The sequence below is a fragment of the Aquarana catesbeiana genome, linkage group LG06 (assembly GCF_042186555.1).
Source record: "Aquarana catesbeiana isolate 2022-GZ linkage group LG06, ASM4218655v1, whole genome shotgun sequence".
NCBI lineage: Eukaryota > Metazoa > Chordata > Amphibia > Anura > Ranidae > Aquarana > Aquarana catesbeiana.
The window spans coordinates 414,651,383-414,669,653 of NC_133329.1; the positions used below are offsets into that span (position 1 = coordinate 414,651,383).

Genomic DNA, 18,271 nt, shown 5'->3' on the forward strand with positions numbered 1-18,271 from the left:
ACATTCGGCTACACGCTGGTATGCGCATGCGCGATGCCGCCATATGCGTTCCAAAACTGTGGCGATCTGCGCTTGCGCAGAATTTTGTGACCACACCCCTGAGTCCAGGTTCAAGCCCCACCATCCAAGTGGACATAGAGTTAGATTATAATTATGCCGAGCAAAGCGAGGCCGTGCCCAAAGCGTGCCAAGGGGCCCTGTGGCAAAGTGGTGTCTTACAACAGTGTTGGAACGCATATGGCGGGTGGCCAAATGTGATGGGTCGCCATATGTGACAAAACAGAGGCATTAATGGAGAAGGAGGAGGAGGATGATAGAAGGCAGGAGAGTGCTGATGGATCAGGAGGAGGATGATGACAGTGGACAATGGGGTTGGATATTGGAGAAGGATGACAATAGAAGGATGGAAATTGGATCTGGATGGAAGAGGTGATGACAGAGGAGAGGAAAGTGGGGATGAAGGATGGAAGAGGAGAAGGATGATGATAGATGGGAGGACAGCGGAGAAGGACGAATGGATGGAAAAGGAAGATAATGACAAAGAGAAGGAGAGTGGGGATGGAAGGAAGAAGGAGGATGATGACAGAGGTAGGGACAGTGGAGGTGGATGGAAGAGGTGGATAAGAATAATATACAGGATGAGCCTTTATCTCGGTGTGCCTGATTCTGGAGATTTCAACTTTCTGCAGTTGCCGGGCCATAATGGCCTCCATGAAAGAAAAAGGTGCAAAGAGAGCCTCCCCTGCAGTAATTACTAGGGACCATGCAGCTTATAGATAAGGGAACTTTATTACACAAAAATATCAAATGGTAATAAAAAAAACACCGGATAAAAATCCCATCACCAGCCCCACAGTAAAAAAATAAAAAATAAAATAGACAACATTGTCTGATCAAGATCTGGCTGCATCATAAAAATCCACACACATAGATATGTCAACATAACATCCCTGGGGTGATAGAGCACCTAACATTATGGTGAAGTGAAATCACTGTTAAAACACCATAGATAAGGAATATTCCCACAGTGTACGGGATGGTTGAGCAAAAATGGCGCTCTACGAGTGCAGCAAGGGGGGAGGGGCAAGTTTTTCCTATGACCACCGTGGATAGCAACTCCAGGCACTAACGTGCCGTATGTAGTGCAAGTATGTATCCCAAGTCCAAAGTTTTCCACAGGAGGGTGAAGCTGAGTAGTAGTGATGCAGTGAGGTCATATATAATTAACACTATAACAGTGGTTAGGATATCAGTCCAGCGTATAGCATGGGATATTGTTCTCAGTGTGACCAGTGTTCACTGAAGTACAAAAAGACACAGCATAGGAGTATGGTGCATGGACCATCAGGTCCGCTCACCCAGCCTGGAAGCAGTGTGGACTTGCGTGGATACCGGCTCTTTTTCACCCTTTTCTTTTGTATGCTTGGCTGATTATCAGGATCACACCTCATTGAGGTGAGTCAGCTATTTGAGGGACTCTGTGTTTGCTCTCATACAGAGCTTTCCCAGTCCATACACCCCAGTGAGCTACTGGCTACCCCCTGGTTTTCTTTCCCCATAATGGGCTCCATTCAGCGAATGAACTCACATGAGATATTTAAGTATTTGCCTAAATATCTCATGCAATCCTGAAACTACCAATTCACTATTTACCAAGAAATGCTAAAAATGCTCTGTAAATACCACAGAAACAGCTGTTAAAATCCATTCACGGATGAAAATAAATAACTAAATACATTAAGTAGTGTTTCAGGCATGTGTTATGATAAAGAAGCTGTAAAGTCTCCAGGTTTGCATTCTATGCATTAAGGTGAAAAACCTTCTGTGCTCAGAGCCCCCCTTTTACTTACCTGATCCCGATCGTTCCAGCAATGGGGATGAGCACACCCACTCCAGCCACTGTCTCAGGTCCTCATTGGATAGATTGATAGCATTGGCTCCCACTGCTGTCAATCAAATCCAGTGACACAGGAGCTGGGGGCGGGGCCAAGTCCTGCTGTCTGTGTCAATGGACGCAGCAGCAGGACTTGGGAGCATGACCACATGGGTACCCCCATGGAAAGTGGCTCTCCATAGGGGCATTCGCCGAAGAGGAGGAGCAAGGGGGGCCGCCAGGGGACTCCAGAAAAGGAGGATCTGGGCCGCTCTGTGCAAAACCATAGCACAGAGCAGATAATTATGACATGTTTGTTATTTAAAAAAAAACAACTAACCTTTACAATCACTTTAATGAGCGGGCAGCTTCCACGTCCTTAACAACCAACGAGTCATCAGATCTCAGTAGGGTTCCCCGCTGAATCTAAAAAATAAACATTGCCAGCAATTGTAAAGTCACAAAAAAAAGGCATGCGGTTCCCCCCCAATGCATACCAGGCCCTAGAATGGTCTAGAATGGATTTTGAGGGGAACCCCACTCCAAATTAAAAAAAAAAATGGTGTGGGACCAGACCCTTATCCGAGCATGCAGCCCAGCAGGTCAGGAAAGGGAGGGGACAAGAGAGCACCCCCCCCCCCCAAAATCATACCAGGCCACATACCCCTCAACATTGGGGAGTACCCAAATCAACATGGGGACGAGGGTCTCTTCTCAACAATTCTGGCTGGTGACCCGCTAACTGCTGATGTCTCATCGGTTGTTAAGGATGCTACAGCCACCTGTTCCTTCAAAACCACGTTGTTTACTGGTTGTTAGGGATGACGGACGGCCGCCCGCTCCTTAACAACAACTATTTATTAAAGTAAATAAATATGCAAGACCTAACCACTTGCCTACTAGGCACTTAACCCCCCTTCCTGCCCAGACCAAATTTCAGCTTTCAGTGCTCTAACACTTGAATGACAATTACTCAGTCATGTAATACTGTACCCAAATTCATTTTTTGTCATTATTTACAAATTCTCTACAAATAGAGCTTTCTTTTGGTGGTATTTGATCACCTCTGGGTTTTTAATTTTTTGCCCTATAAATGAAAAAAAAAATTAAAATAAAAAAAAAAACAAATTTTTCTTAGTTTCTGTGATAAAATTTCGCAAATTATTAATTTTTCTTCATAAATTTTGGCCGCAATTTATACTGCTACATATCTTTGGTAAAAATAACCCAAATTAGTGGATATTATTTGGTCTTTGTGAAAGTTAGAGCGTCTACAAGTTGTGGTGCAAATCATAAAAAATTGATCACACCTGATGCACTGGTGGCCTATCTCATTTCTTGCGACCCAAACAAGCCAGGAAAGTACAAATACCCCCCAAATAACCCCTTTTTTGAAAGTAAACATTCCAAGGTATTTAGTAAGATGCATGATGAGCTTTTTGATGTTGTCATTTTTTCCCACAATTCTTTGCAAAATGAAGATTTTTTTTTTTCAACAAAATTGTCATTGTAATAGGTTATTTCTCTCACATGGCATGTGTATTCCACAAATGATGCCCCAAAACACATTCTGCTACTCCTCCTGAGTATTACAATACCACATGTGAGACTTTTTCACAGCCTGGCCACATAGAGAGGCCCAACATGCAGGGAGCACCATCAGGTGTTCTAGGAGCATAAATTACACATCTAACTTGTTTTTTTTTTTTTTTACAAAATTGATTTTTATTGAAAGAAAAGTAACATAATATAATAGTATAACAGTATCATCATACAGATGTACAAGAGGTGGAGAAAAGACATAAATTCTTACAAATGAGACAAATGTAACATTGAATCGGCTATAACAGAGAATCTCTGGTTGATGCTTTGTAGTATATGTATGTTGGGGGGGTTTGGGCTAATCCATTATTACACTGAAGTGACTGTCGAGGGGTTGGTGTTGATTATGGTGACATAAAATATTTCTTCTTATTTTCCCCCTTCTTTCTCTCCCATCCCTCCTTCCAAGTTGCTGTTATAATTTTTGGGGGAGGATCCCCACTCATTGGGTGAAGGCGTAGGGGTTTGTATGACAATTCAATCCACAAATAAAGTAGGGGTATTGGTCGGGAGCTCTGCTAGGAGATCCATACCGTACAAGGGGTTTAGAAGGGTTGTATGTGGACATTGAGAAATAAATGAAAAAGGGAGAAGAAATAAAGGAGAGAAGGAAAGAAAAAGGGGGGGGGGGTGATCTAAGGGAAGTGAGGGGGGGGGAGAGGGAACTAGAAGGGGGGGAGGGGAGAGATCGAGGGAGATGGAGGGGTGTATGTCTCCTCGGTCTCCGCCATTTGTGGTGTAAATTCGGTTTGGTGTTGTTTTATGGTGAAGTAGGTCAGGTTTGTCCGATCTCTACTCTCGGAGAGTAGTACTGAGCTGATTTCGACGTGCGACCCCCCCATACTCGTCCCTTGTTTAGGGGTGGGGGGTCTACGTCATCTGGGGAAGGAGAGGAAGTATATGAGTGGTGGGGCTGAGAGGATTGAATAGTGTAGATGGCGGGTGGTGGGTGGTGGTCTCAGTTGGGCAGTATCAGGTCGGGGGTTATTTCATCAGTGTTAGGTATCTGTCGGTTGACCGAAAGTGAGTCCAGCAAGCCCACGTCTTGGAGAATCTAGCTGGGGAGTCTCGTGAGATTGAAATGAGTTCTTCCATTTCAGCTATTTTATTAATTTGTGTGAACCATTCTTGGATGGTCGGAGCATGAGACGTACCCCAGTGTCTAGGGATGCACATTTTCGCTGCATTCAGTAGGGCTAAGATCAGTGTCTTACGGTAGTATGGCGTAGACAGATCTGAGTGATGAAACAAGCATTGGGTTGGGGAATGGTCTAAGTTATAGGTCGATATTGATTCAGTGAGTTCTCGGACTTGCGTCCAGAATGGTTGAATAGCTGGGCATGACCATAAAATATGTAACAGTGTGCCCGGTTCATCCCCACATCTCCAGCATTTATTGGGGAGTGAAGGGTTAATTTTATTCAAGATAGCTGGGGTTCTGTACCATCGTGTCAGGGTCTTATAATTATTTTCCTGAATGGACACGTTTAGGGAGCCTTTATGGGCAATCGTGAATATGTGTTCCCATTGGTCTTCTTCTAGTTCTGCTTGTAATTCTCTTTCCCATGATTTGCAAGCTTTCCCTTCTTTGGGGGGATTTCCAGTAAATAGTATAGCATATATACTGGAGATTAAATGTTGTTGGGGGTTGGATTGAGAGCATAAATGCTCAAATGGAGTAAATGGTCGTGATATAGAAGAGTCGTGATTGACTTCCCTTAAAAAATGTCTAATTTGAAAGTAGGTCCAAAATGGTAAAGGGTCGCTGGTGATGGCGGGTGTTAGTGTGAGGCGATCTAGGAAAGAGCCGTCGCGGAAAAACTGATGTGCTTGCATGTTGGGTAGTTGCCACTGTTGTGCTAGAAATTGTGCGGACATGCCCGGAGGGAAGGCAGGGTTCTGTCTTATAGGAGTTAAAGGACCCGGGGAGGAAGATATGTGTAATTGTCGGCAGGCATCCTTGAAACATCCCAGGGTCGGACCAATAAGAGGGTGATCTTTGAGAATGGAGGGAATATGCGTCGACGCCAGCCAGGGTGCGGATTTCAGCGGGAATGGGGACAGTGATCCCTCCAGTCTGACCCAATCTTTGTGTTGGGTATGTAATGACCAGTCCACTATACGGGTAAGGTGACAGGCCCAGTAATATTTTTTCAGATCTGGAAGACCAATGCCCCCCTTCGTCTTAGGTTGTGTTAGGAGATCGTAGGCGATTCTCGGATGTTTTTGTTTCCACAAAAATTCTGAACAAAGCCTTCTATAGGATAAGAAAAATGACGGGGGGAGTTTAATGGGGATAGCTTGTAGAATATATAAAATGCGGGGAAGAATGTTCATTTTAATAATGGCTGCACATCCGAACCAGGAAAACTGGGGTTTGTTCCAATTTTTGAGATCAGCAGAGATCGTTTTTAGGATGGGGAGGTAGTTTTGTGCAAAGAGATCTGATAGGTTCGTTGTAAGGTGAATGCCAAGGTATTTAATTGCGTTGCGTCGCCACTGGAAGGGAAAGTTAGTTTCACACTGTGTAACCTTTCTTTTGGGATGGTGACATTGAGGGCGTGTGATTTGGTGAAGTTTATTTTGAAATTAGAGATGCGCTGGAAGAGGTGGAAGTCTTTTAGTAAGTTCGGAATAGAGGTGTGGGACTCTCTAAGGGAAAGCAGGATGTCGTCAGCAAAAGCTGCCAACTTATAAGTGTGGCCTGATATGGGTATTCCTTTGATATTTTCATTTCTCCTGAGGCAGTTCAGGAGCGGTTCAAGGGTCAATACAAAGAGGATAGGGGAAAGTGGGCAACCTTTCCTCATTCCGTTGGTTATGGAGAAGGCGTCTGACAGATGTCCGTTAATCCGAACTCTGGCCGTGGGTGTCGTGTATAAAGACATGATTGAGTTAAACATGCGATTTTGGAGGCCTAGGTGTCGCAACACTGCCCCCATGTAGTCCCATGCCAGTCTGTCAAACGCCTTCTCCGCATCCAATGATAGGAAGAAACCTTTATGTTTATTAGTTGTCATCCAATGATGGAGATTTATGGCTTTAATGGTGTTATCCCTTGCCTTCCGGCCTGGGATAAAACCAACTTGGTCTCCATCTATCAGTGATGGTAACAGAGGAAGCAAGCGATTGGCTAGGATTTTTGCAAAGAGTTTTATGTCAACATGTAGTAGGGAAATCGGCCTATAGTTGTTTACTAGGGTTGTGTCTTTTCCTTCCTTTGGTATAACTGTAATGTGGGCTTCAAGGAGTCTGTGGAAGGGAAGTGTGGAGGAGGACAGGGAGTTAAAGGCTTTGAGAAAGGGGCCAGTAAGTGTCTCTATGAAGGTTTTAAAATATACGGCTGTGAAGCCGTCTGGGCCAGGACTCTTTCCGGCTTTTAGTTGTTTGATTGCATTTTTAAGTTCTGCTTCTGAAATGGGGAGTTCTAATTGGCGAGCATCTTCTCTGTCGATCGGTTTCGGGCAATGTTCTTTTAGAAAACTTTTAATAAGGGATCGCCTATCCATGGTATTAGGTGAGCTGTCAGTTGGTGTGCCGAGATTGTATAGCGTAGAATAGTACGCTTCGAATTGGGAGGCTATGTCAAGGGCTGTGACTTTCGATCCACCTTGGGAGTCGTTGATCTATGGATATTGGAACGGGCTTTGTTCTTCTGAATGGCTCGGGCCAGATATTTTCCGCTCTTATTTCCAAATTCATAAAACAATTTCTGTTGTAGGATGAATTTACGTTTTGTTTTTTGTGATAACTCTGTGAGTAGATGTTCTCTGGTTTGTATGAGTTCTTGATATGTCTGTTGGGCCTGAGTCTGTTTGTGAGCTAGCTCTAGGGTTTTGATCTTCTGGATCAGGTTTGAAATACTGGCTTGCTGGGCTTTTTTCCGCGACGTTTTAAGGGCAATAAGTTTACCCCTCAAGACGCATTTGTGGGCCTCCCATTGTGTTAGCGGAGATGTGTCTCCGTTGTCATTGTCGATAAAGAAGTTGAGTATGGCCTGTCTAATGTCTGCGATATCACCTTCTGAGGTCAAGAGGGTAGAATCTAGGCGCCAGATTTTAGAAACATTCTGGTGCTCAGGGAAGGTCAGTGTCATTGTAATGGGGTGGTGGTCAGATAGGATCATTGGTTCAATTGTCGCATGGGAAAGAAATGGAAGGTCTGGTTGGGAAAGGAAGAGATAATCAATTCTGGAATATCTGTCGTGAGGGGCGGAGAAGAAAGTATAGTCCTTGACATTTGGATGAAGAGTGCGCCAGGTGTCATGTAAAAGTAAGTCATTCAATTGCAGTTTAATTTGGCGCAGAGTTCTGTATGGCAACGATGTGGAGCCTGAAGAGGTGTCTAAAATTGGGTATAGGGCTACATTAAAGTCTCCCCCGAGCACAGTTAGACCAACGGAGAATCCTGATAAAAGTTGAGAGATCCGTCTAAAGAAGCTAGATTGTGCAGAGTTAGGGCTGTAAATATTAGCCAAGGTTACAGGCCGGCCCTGCATCTTGCCTTTTAAAAAGATGTATCTGCCATCCTTATCAATAAGTGAATCGGTGAGTTCCCAGGATAGGTTTTTGGAGATCAGGATTGAAACTCCCTAAAGCCCCATACACACTATCAGATTTTCTGCTGATTTTTGTTTTCAGATTTACCAAAACCATATAATATGAGGTCAAACGTTAAGAGTTTAAATTTGTATGCAATCAGGCAGGCCCTTGCACTACATGGTTTTGGTAAATCTGAAGACAAAAATCTGCAGAAAATCTAATAGTGTGTATGGGGCCTTAGTCTTTGCCAGAGGGTTGGTAGAATGGTAGGAATGAGGGAACCAGCGATTTGTAAGCTTAGGAACCTTATCTGCACGGAAATGGGTTTCCTGAAGGAAAACTATGTTGGATTTTAGTTTGTGCATCATAGACAGAACTTGGCTGCGTTTTTCTGGGATATTGAGTCCTTTTTACATTTAGGGATGTCACTTTTAGCGTGTCATGTTTGGTGGTAGGTGGTATGTGCGACATATTTTAAAAGGATGTGGTCTTTTGTCAGCTTAGTCTATACACTTCTTCGAGTGTACTAGGGGTGATTCGTGGGGTTGTTGTTGGATCGGGGGGAGTAGCGGTAGTGAAGTGGAGGTGGCGGAGACCGAGGGGGCAGTGAAGGGGGGGGGTGAGGGCGATAGAGGTGGGCTCGAAAAAACTGAATGTGATAAAGGGGTAAGGAGGGAGAATCTGAAGTGGAAAGGGGTCTTTAAAGGGTAGGGGAAGGGGAGGGGAAAGGGAGAAGAGGAAGAGAAAGGGTGAGAAGGGAGAAAAGGAAAGAAGAGGAAAAAGAAAAGAAAGAAAATAGAACTCGATAGATATGTAGGGTCTAAGTGTACCGGAGGTAAAGAAGGGTTCAGGGACCCTTCTTTTGGGGTAGTACGTTGTCCGGTATAGGTCAACGGGGAAGATAGGTTCCCGTTGTGTGGGGAGGTGAAAGGAGCCGGTACTAACGGGTTGGAAATATAGTGTAATCCTCTGGTCCTCAGAGGGGTGTGGAAGGTCTGGGTAAAAGAGTGAGCCTATAAGTTATAGTATTAGTCTTGGGGATTGTGGACTAAATGAGGGAGATCTTAAGTTTAAAGTAATGTCATCGCCCGAGACAGAATATCAAGTGAGGTCTCGTGAGGCAGGAGAATGAGTCCGCCTGATTAAGGGGAGTCAGCCTTAGCTATTGTGGGGATGTGGAGTGGACGTCTAATTGTGAGTCATTCAGATGTTTAGAGAGGTAGGTAAGGAGTCAACTGTACAATCAACCTTATAACAATAACCAAACTCTATATATTTAGTATGTATCTCTTGCGATAATTTTGCTCGCCTCTCTCTCAGAGTAGGCCTCCAGCCTGTGTGTCCGAGCCCCACACGGTATAAGAACAGGTAGCCCGCAAGTTCACCATAAAGGTAGGCCGGCCCGACCTACCCGTGTGTTTATTTGTCTGGATGTCATAAAATAGAAATCGTTAACCAGGCGGGATATGGGGATCTTTCACACATGCCGGAGGTCCATCCGGGTTCTTTCGCTTGGTTACCAAAAACAAACATTGTATGTTGAGTTAAACTATCACTAAAGAAAACAAGAATACAAAGAAATAAAATGACATATCATTACATGTTAAGTACCTAGGTCTCAAGCCTGCCCCAAACGGGGATGGCTATTTAGTTAGTGAGGTGTCTATCAAGGTTCCACATATACTTTAGGTCATTGTATAACGGGTATTCAAGTGATAACAGGAATAATAATGGTACCAATACCTTCTGGCTAGATTGTTAGCTTCCTATGGGTTGTAACTCAACTGAGGATAACATGATAACTTTCTATGGCAATATACATATCTGGTGAGCGATTCCACACATATTAATGCTTTTACTGGGGTCATTGGGGTGTGCAGATTGTATCTTGTTTGCCATCTTAGTGGATGTTAGGGTTTAGATACCTGTTAACTAGTAGGGTAGTCGTTTAATCAGGTGAAAGGGGGGTCTGAGTATTTGGACATCAGCTCTTAACATTAGGGGGATATCCATAGGGGTTGGATATGTGGAGATTGGGTGAAGTTAGTGGTGTGACTGAAGTTCTGTGTGGAATCGCCCCTCCATATAAAAATTAACATCATTAACAAACAAGTGTGAGTCCTGGTCTGTTTTCAAAAGAGTGTCGGTTAGAATAAGGGGATTCTGACCCTGGGATGTGACTTGTGTCTGACACAGCGGGGACTGATGCTTGCTTAGGGAGGTTCAAAAAGGCCTACTTGAGGGTTAAGTAAGGGGGGTGATAGGGTGGGGAGGTGGAGGTGAAATACAGAAAGGGATTATTATTATTTGGGGGGGCTATATTGCGATCCCAGACTTTAGTTATCTTCGTGCATGTTAATGTTATACTTGCGTGACCAAAGTTCCATTGCTTGAAGTCTGAGTTGAATTTGTTGTGAGATCAGACGGGCCCGAGGGGGAGAGGTAATGGGGTGGGGGATGTTTTCATAGGTTAGGCCAATCTGTAGAACTGAGAGATCAGCGTCCATCATGGGCTAGGTGAGGGGGAGGCGAGGAATTGTGTTGGTCCTTTGGGTTAAATCATCTTGCTTCTGGCTTGAAGAAGATCCAATTGCAGGCATTCGGGTGGTCATATGTTGGATTGACGTCTGTCTTGCGTAGGCCTTTATAGTGTAGGGGGTGAAAGGATTTCAAGTGAGCGATGGGAGATAGTGGTGGGTTCCCCCGTTATTCGGCACCCCCGTGACGGGGTCGTCTGTGAGCAGGAGAAGCTGTGGGGCTGTTGTCTGTAGGATTCCTGGGTCCTGTGGACGAGTTGGTCCTGGGAGAATTGGATCTGCGCCTTCGTATGTGGAACTCATCGCGGACTGGGATGGCATCCATGGAGCTGGACCTTCTGAGTTGGGGAGGTCTGAGAGAGCGGTACCAGTCAGGCAGTTCAATGCAAGGGATGTTCAGAATTTCACAGAATGTAGTGAGGTCTTCGGGCACTCTAAGGTTCGCTGTTCGTCCTTGTGTTGATGCTGAGAGGCAAAAAGGGAATTTCCAACGGTATTGAATTCCATTTGTGCGTAGTAGATCAAGGAGAGGGCGTAAGTCTCTTCTATTTTGTAGTGTGATAGGCGATAAATCTTGAAAGATTTTTATTTCTGAGCCTTGGCATGAGAGATTGCGACGATCTCTGGCCCTGCGAAGGATCTCCTCCTTCAGCTTAAAGTTAACCAGGCAGCATACCACATCTCTGGGAGGGTCGGTGTCTCTACCCCGGGGTCTGAGGGCCCTGTGTAAACGTTCACATTCAATGGGGGTCTCAGAGGGTCTGCCTAAGAGATCGTTGAATACCGCTATGGTTGCCTGGGTAAGTTGGGTATGATCGATCGATTCTGGCATGCCTCTTACCCGTAGGTTGTGTCGTCTGCCACGATTGTCCAGGTCTTCCATGTATCTGTATAGATCTCTGAGCTGGACGGAATGTGATGAAGTCTGGAGCCTGTGGATGGCATTTTCACTGTGTGCTGTTGTTTCTTCAATGTTATCCATGCGGACCGTCATGGATTGAATGTCTCTCCTCAGGTCAGAGATGACCGTTGCAAAGGTGGCTTTAATATCTTCTGCCACTGTTCTTAGGTCCCCTATGTTCAGGGGATGCTCTGTCATCGTATGCTGTGAAGGCGTTTGCGTCCGGTGTCTGCCAGAGGGGCTGAGGCTGGAGGAGCGCGCTGTGGCCGAGTAGGCCTGAAATGAAGCCGGGGCCTCGCGTGGCTGCGTCCGGAAGATTTCCGGGATGCTGCGGCCCGCTTGTGAATCGGGTCTCCGCGGAGATCCGGAACGGGATGGGGATGAGTTCCCCTTAGATTTCCCCATGTTGTGGCTCTCGGATGGCTCTATTAAGCTGCTGTTAGACCCTCTGAGGACCGGAGCGCAGGGATCAGGCGTCCATTAGAGTCCGGCACCAGACCACGCCCCCCACATCTAACTTGTTGACTACCTATTACACTTTTGAAGGCCCTAGAGCACCAGAACAATGGAAACGCCCACAAAGTGACCCCATTTTGGAAAGCAAACACCCCAATGTATAATCTATGAAGCATAATGAGTCTTTTGAACGGTTCATTTTTTTCCAGAAGTTTTTGGAAAATGTGGGAAAAAAATAATACATTTTTTTTTTAACACAAAGTTGTATATTTATAAGATATTTCCAACACATAGCATGTGCATAGCAAAAATGACACCCCTAAAATACATTCTGCTACTCCTCCTGAGTATGACGATACCATATGTGTGAGACATTTACACAGCCTGGCCACATTCAGAGGCCCAATATTGAAATAGCACTTTCAGGCATTGTAGGAGCATAAATTACACATCTCATTTCTCAACCACCTATTACATTTTTGAAGGCCCTGGAGCACCAGGACAATGGAAACGCCCATAAAATGACCCCATTTTGGAAAGCTAACACCCCAACGTATAATCTATGAGGCATAATAAATCTTTTGAATGGTTCATTTTTTTTCCAGAAGTTTTTGGAAAATGTGGGTAAAAAATGAAAACGCATTTTTTTATGCAAAGTTGTCCATTTATAAGATATTTCCAACACATAGCATGTACATAGCAAAAATGACACCCCAAAACACATTCTTCTACTCCTCCTGAGTATGGCAATACCACATGTGTGAGACTTTTATATAGCCTGGCCACATACAGAGGCCCAACATGCAAGGAACACATTAGGTGTTCTAGGGACACATAGCATGCACATACCAAGAATTACACCCCAAAACACAGTCTGCTGAGCAAAGGGTAAACAAAAGATTACCTGTGGTTTTAGTAGCGCAGTTGTCCACAGGAGGATAGCACTGGTCCAGGCAGCAGGCAGAGACTTGGTCAGAAAAAGCGAACGCAATTGTCCAGGCAACAGGCAGGAATACTGTCCATAGTCAGTACAGGCAGCAGGCAGGGATACTGTCCATATACAGTCCAGGGTCAGTGCAGGCAGTGCCAAAATATTGGTCCTGGTAGTAGGCAGGAACATGATCCATGTGGTGTGATCTGTTCATGCGACAGGCAGAGGCGTGATGGCATAGGTCCTACAGGCAGCAGGCAGAAGTAGGGCCTTGTTCAGGACAGAATGGGGACAGGGGTAGAGGCTTCTCCCACCCAAATCTCTTTGAAGCCTCTGAGTCTCCAGACCCTAATCTAGGAATGAGAAAACAAAAAAAATTGTTTTCTTCATCCAGAAAAAAAATTCTGGAGCCCCTCAAATATGTGAGACCCCTGTGTTATGAATCCCACTAGTCCAGTGGCAGGGTACAAGATCAGTCCAAGAGGCAGGCAAAAAGCATGGTTAAACAGTCCAGGGTCAGTTCCAGATCAGGCAGAGGTATGTACAGAATTGGTAGGTAGAAGCGTGTTCGAATAACAAGCCAGGATCAGTTCCAGATCAGGCAGAGGTATGAACAGAATCGGTAGACAGAAACATGGTCGAATAACAAGCCGGGATCAGTTACAGAGCAAGCAGAGGCATAAGGGGTGTGAAGGTAAATGGCAGGAAGTGAAGGTTATGTTTACCATACTTCACTAATAATTAAGTGAAGTATGGTAACAGTGAAAAGAGCCAACTATGCAGTGCCTGGTTGGGAAGGACATTGGGGACAATAATAAGTGGTGTCTCTTCTAACTTCTTCTCTGGTGCACACCCGGCATTTCTTCTGACGTTTTTGACCTGTTGGTCTGGGGGGAATTTTATCGGGAAAGTGGCGTTCGGAGAGTCTGCTAATCACATCGGATCTAATGTTTTCTGGTGAGCCGTTTGGGAATATAAGGGCAGTGGTGATTTCCTCCTGGTAGCCAAGGAAAGGTTTGGGGCTTTACGTGGAGTTGCGGTAGATAATATAGCTGTTGTATATGGCCAAATTAAACAAATAAATTGATACTTTTTTTATACCACTGGTAAGTTCGTCTTGTGGCAAGGTAGGGTTTGAGCATTTGGTCGTTCAAGTCGACACCCCCCATGAACATGTTCTATTCGTGGATACGTTAACTTTTGGATTGGGCCATTCCTCCTGGTGATCTCCATGAATGTATTATTGTGGATCGAAGAAAGCATGTAGACATCTCTTCTGTCCCTCCACTTCACAGCCAGAATTTCCTCATTCCGTAAACTCGCTGTCTCCCCTCTTCTTAGCTTCTTGTTGATGAGGCTTTGAGGAAAGCCCTTCCGGTTCGTTCTGATGGTGCCACTTTCTGGAGTGTTCTTTCTGTGAAGGTTGCAGAACAGGGGCAAACTTGTATAAAAGTTATCTACGTACAAATGGTAGCCTTTCTCCAGGAGTGGGTTTATGAGTTCCCAAACGACTTTCCAGCTTGATCCCATGTAGTCTGGGCAATTAGGGGGATGTAGCTGGGTGTCCTTCAATTCGTATACCATGAAGGCATATGTATAACCTGTGGATCGGTCGCACAATTTATACAGCTTCATCCCATAGTGGGCCCTTTTGGTGGGAATAAATTGTTTTATGCCCAGCCTGCCTGAAAATTTGACAAGGGACTCATCCACGCACATGTGTTGGTCTGGGGTAAACAACTAGGGGAAGATTTCAGAAAGATAATTTATTAGTGGCCAAATTTTATAAAGCTTATTATAATTTGGGTCATTTTGGGGAGGGCACTGGGTATTATCATTATAGTGTAGGAACTTCATAATCATGAGATATCTGGTTCTGGGCAAAAAGATGGGCATGTGGTGGATGGGGTGGGTTGACCAATATGAATGTAATTCATTTGGTTATTCCTATACAGAATGTGAGGCCCAAAAAAATCTTAAACTCCTCCACTGTTAGGGCTCTCCACTCGTAGGGACGGGCATAATAGGACGTTGGGTTACTAGCTATGAATTGTTGTGCATACAGGTTGCACTGGGCCACAATTGATGCTAGCATGTCCTCAGTAAAAATTAAATGGAAAAAATCTATTGGATAAAAAATTTCTGTGTCCACCTGGACTCTTGGCTGGGCATTAAAAGGGGGAATGATAGCTTCTCCTGAATTAGGAGGAAGCCACAAGGGGTTCTGAAGGGAATAGGGAAGGCTGACATGGAACCTAACCCTTTGGGACTGAGGTGACACCCCACTGGTACGTGGCCTTTCTAGCCGAGGTACTACGGTGCTGGTGGATGGCACTACGGTGCTGGTGGATGGCACTGCCTCCTCACCAGAACGCTTTCGTCTGGCGGGCGGACTAGCATCCTCCTCTGAGGCTGTCAGTGTTCCACGGCTTAGGACAGGCTCGTAGTCAACGTCAGACTCAGAATCTGAATTTGAGGAGGAATCCGAAGCAGAGAGCTCCACGTTGCTCTCATCGGCCACAAGAATATTGTGTTGGTTTCGCCTGCCGGGATATACCCCCTCAGCTTCGGGCTTGGGCACTTCTGGCTGGCTTGGCATCCTAGGCCGCGCCGCCTCTGCGCAGACACTATTGTAAGTTCATGGCTTAAAAGTAATAATGTGAGATTCATGCTTTACATTTACCCACCTGTGTCTTCATATCATTCAATACTGCTATTTCCCTAATTCATAGGTGATCACTACGGTTATGCTCCTGATGAGTGGCTATAAGGTCCCGAAACGGCGTAGAGCTTACAACTACCCTTATGTGTACACATTATCAACTTATATGTATGAACGTTCCAATTTTAATGTATTTATTTGCTTGTATTAGAAATCCTTGATGGAATGTATTTTTTTGACTATAAATTAACATTATAGAGCTAAGTGCCAACACATGCAGAGCTATGTGCCTAAATATGTAAATATATGAATTTTTGTATCATTCCAATAATAAATTGCATTTCTTTTTCAATCTACACTTTTGCTCCCATGTGCCTTGTTTAAAGTCCCGTACTTGTTCTCCCCCTATTTCATTACTGTATTTACTGTGTTTTATGTGTTTTGCACTCACAATCTGCAGCACAGAAGCTCTCCCTCCTCACACGCGGTCTCTGTGTGAGGAGGGAGAGCCAGCAATGTTTACATATGAGATCCTCTCTCATTGGACACTCCGATCGAGAGCTAAATGGCCGCTGTGATTGGCCATTTAGCACGATCTGTGATTGGCTGTGTCCAAGGGATACGGCCAACACAGATTTTCCCTGATGCGCACCCGGTTAAGAAAGACTTCATAAAATAACTTATGCGTGTATTTTAGTAGCGTTTATTTTGTGAATAGCAAAAAACCTTTTGAAAAATGCTGAGTGATATTTTACCGCATTTTTTAAAGCAGTAGTTACCGCTTTGTTAATGGAGCCCAATATTGTTAATCTTTCCAGGCACAGTTCATCATCGGTGGTGGAAACACAACTTTTTTTATCACCTATTCTGCTTATTATCATCTCCTCTCCTTTCTGTCTTGCAGCGTTCTTTGCGGCGGTGACAAACCCGTCACTCGGGGTTCATGAAATGAAGATTGGATCTGTCACTTATCAGGTGAAGACCGGTGATATCACCAAAGAGAAGACCGATGTCATTGTAAATTCTTCCAATCAAGACTTCACTCTGTGCACAGGTAATTCATTCTGACCCCCCCCACACCCCATCTAAATATCAAATTATATACTGATCAGCCATAACCTTATGACCACCCACCTAATATTCAGTAGGTCCCCCTTTTGCCACCAAAACAGCCCTGACCCATTGAGGCATGGACACCACTAGACCTCTGAAGGCATGTTGTTGTATCTGGCACCAAACTGTCAGTAGTAGATCCTTTAAGTCCTGTAAGTTGTGAGGTGGGGCCCCCACTCCACTGTTCTCTGTGGGGTCACTCTCAGAGTCCTCATCTTCTACTGGGGATTCCAAAGCCTCAGGTGGCGGGGGTTTAACAGTGTCTGCAGCGACCCCTGCATCTTGGCTAGGGGCTCATTAGACTTCATGGAATCAGTAGGGCTGACAGCCTATTAAGGTAAGGCCCTCAGTCTGTCCGCAGGCACAGGGCTGAGGCTAGGGTCAACATAATTCACAGAGAATGGAGGTTTTAGTTTGAGGGGTGGCAGGTACCACTCAAAGGGGACGACTTGCACTGTGCTTCTCTAACCGGTAGGGGGTGCACTTGTGCTCCAGCTTGTTACCTTTTTCGTATTTTGGGTTCTTCACCAACACCAGGTCCCCTGGTTGCAGCAGCATTTTAATTAGCACAGTGTCCTCAGCCAAGTCATTATGTCTTTCCAACGCTACCTGCTTGTTTTTTTGTATCTGATCCCAATGCTCCTGCACCCATGTGCTGGGTGTGTGTACATTCTGGGGAGTCCAGCAAGAGGTCTACTGGCAAACAGCCATAACATCAAGAAACACGGGATGTAGCCAATGGCTCGATGTTGTTGTAGGCTTCCACATGCTGGTGCCAATGTGCTCTGTGACCCTGTTCCAGAGTCCATAACATGCCCAGCAGGGGGTGCAGTTCAAACATTCAGACTCCATTCCACTGGGTGTGGTAAGGCATGGTGTGGGATTTCCGGATACCACTCAAACAGCACAACTCGGACATTATCTGGGAATTAAAGTTGTGATCCAAGAGTATACGGGGGCAGCCATATGGTTAAAGTTTATGTTCGCAGAACAGTTTAGCCATGATCAGAGCTGTCTGCTCATTCATGGATACTACTACATAAAACTTGGTGAATTGGTCCACAAGGGCTAGGGAATAACAGAACCCTGCTGGTGAGCTGGGCCTGAGATGATCAGGAAGTCCATGCTGACCAGTTCAAATGGCTATGACGTGGTAATGGGAAAGTGGAAACTCCTGCACTGTCGGGGGGGGGGGGCTACGCTAAAAGGACACTGCTGCAACACGTAAGTACTGATCCAAGGCAGGACAAATGGGAAAAAAGTGGGGGAAGATGGTAGTTGCGCTGTGATGAAGGGGGGGGAAGCTACAAAGATGACTAAAGTGGCAAAGTGAACTAAAAAAGCAGAAACGGGCCAATGCATGAATGGATCCTACATGCTAAAAAGAACATGGTGGGGATGCAGTGCAGTGCAACGTAGCTGATCAACATGACTATAATGTTGCGGGCAGACAAAACCTAATATATAAAAGGTAATTGTGAAACAGTGACTGCTTGCAAAGCAAAAATGCATATACTAACACAAATAGGATGAATAATGACACAATGCAAAAAAAAAAAATATATATATATATATATATATATATAATGCAAGAAAAATAGAAAAATATATGTGGGCTAGTGCCCCATTAGCAAAAACGTGCCAAATCCTGGTGA

At 44.9% G+C, this 18,271-nt stretch overlaps 1 pseudogene; it reads left to right on the forward strand.

The window, feature by feature from the left end:
• LOC141147321 (protein mono-ADP-ribosyltransferase PARP14-like) overlaps positions 1–18,271 on the forward strand; it is a 148,552-nt pseudogene that overhangs the window by 57,586 nt on the left and 72,695 nt on the right.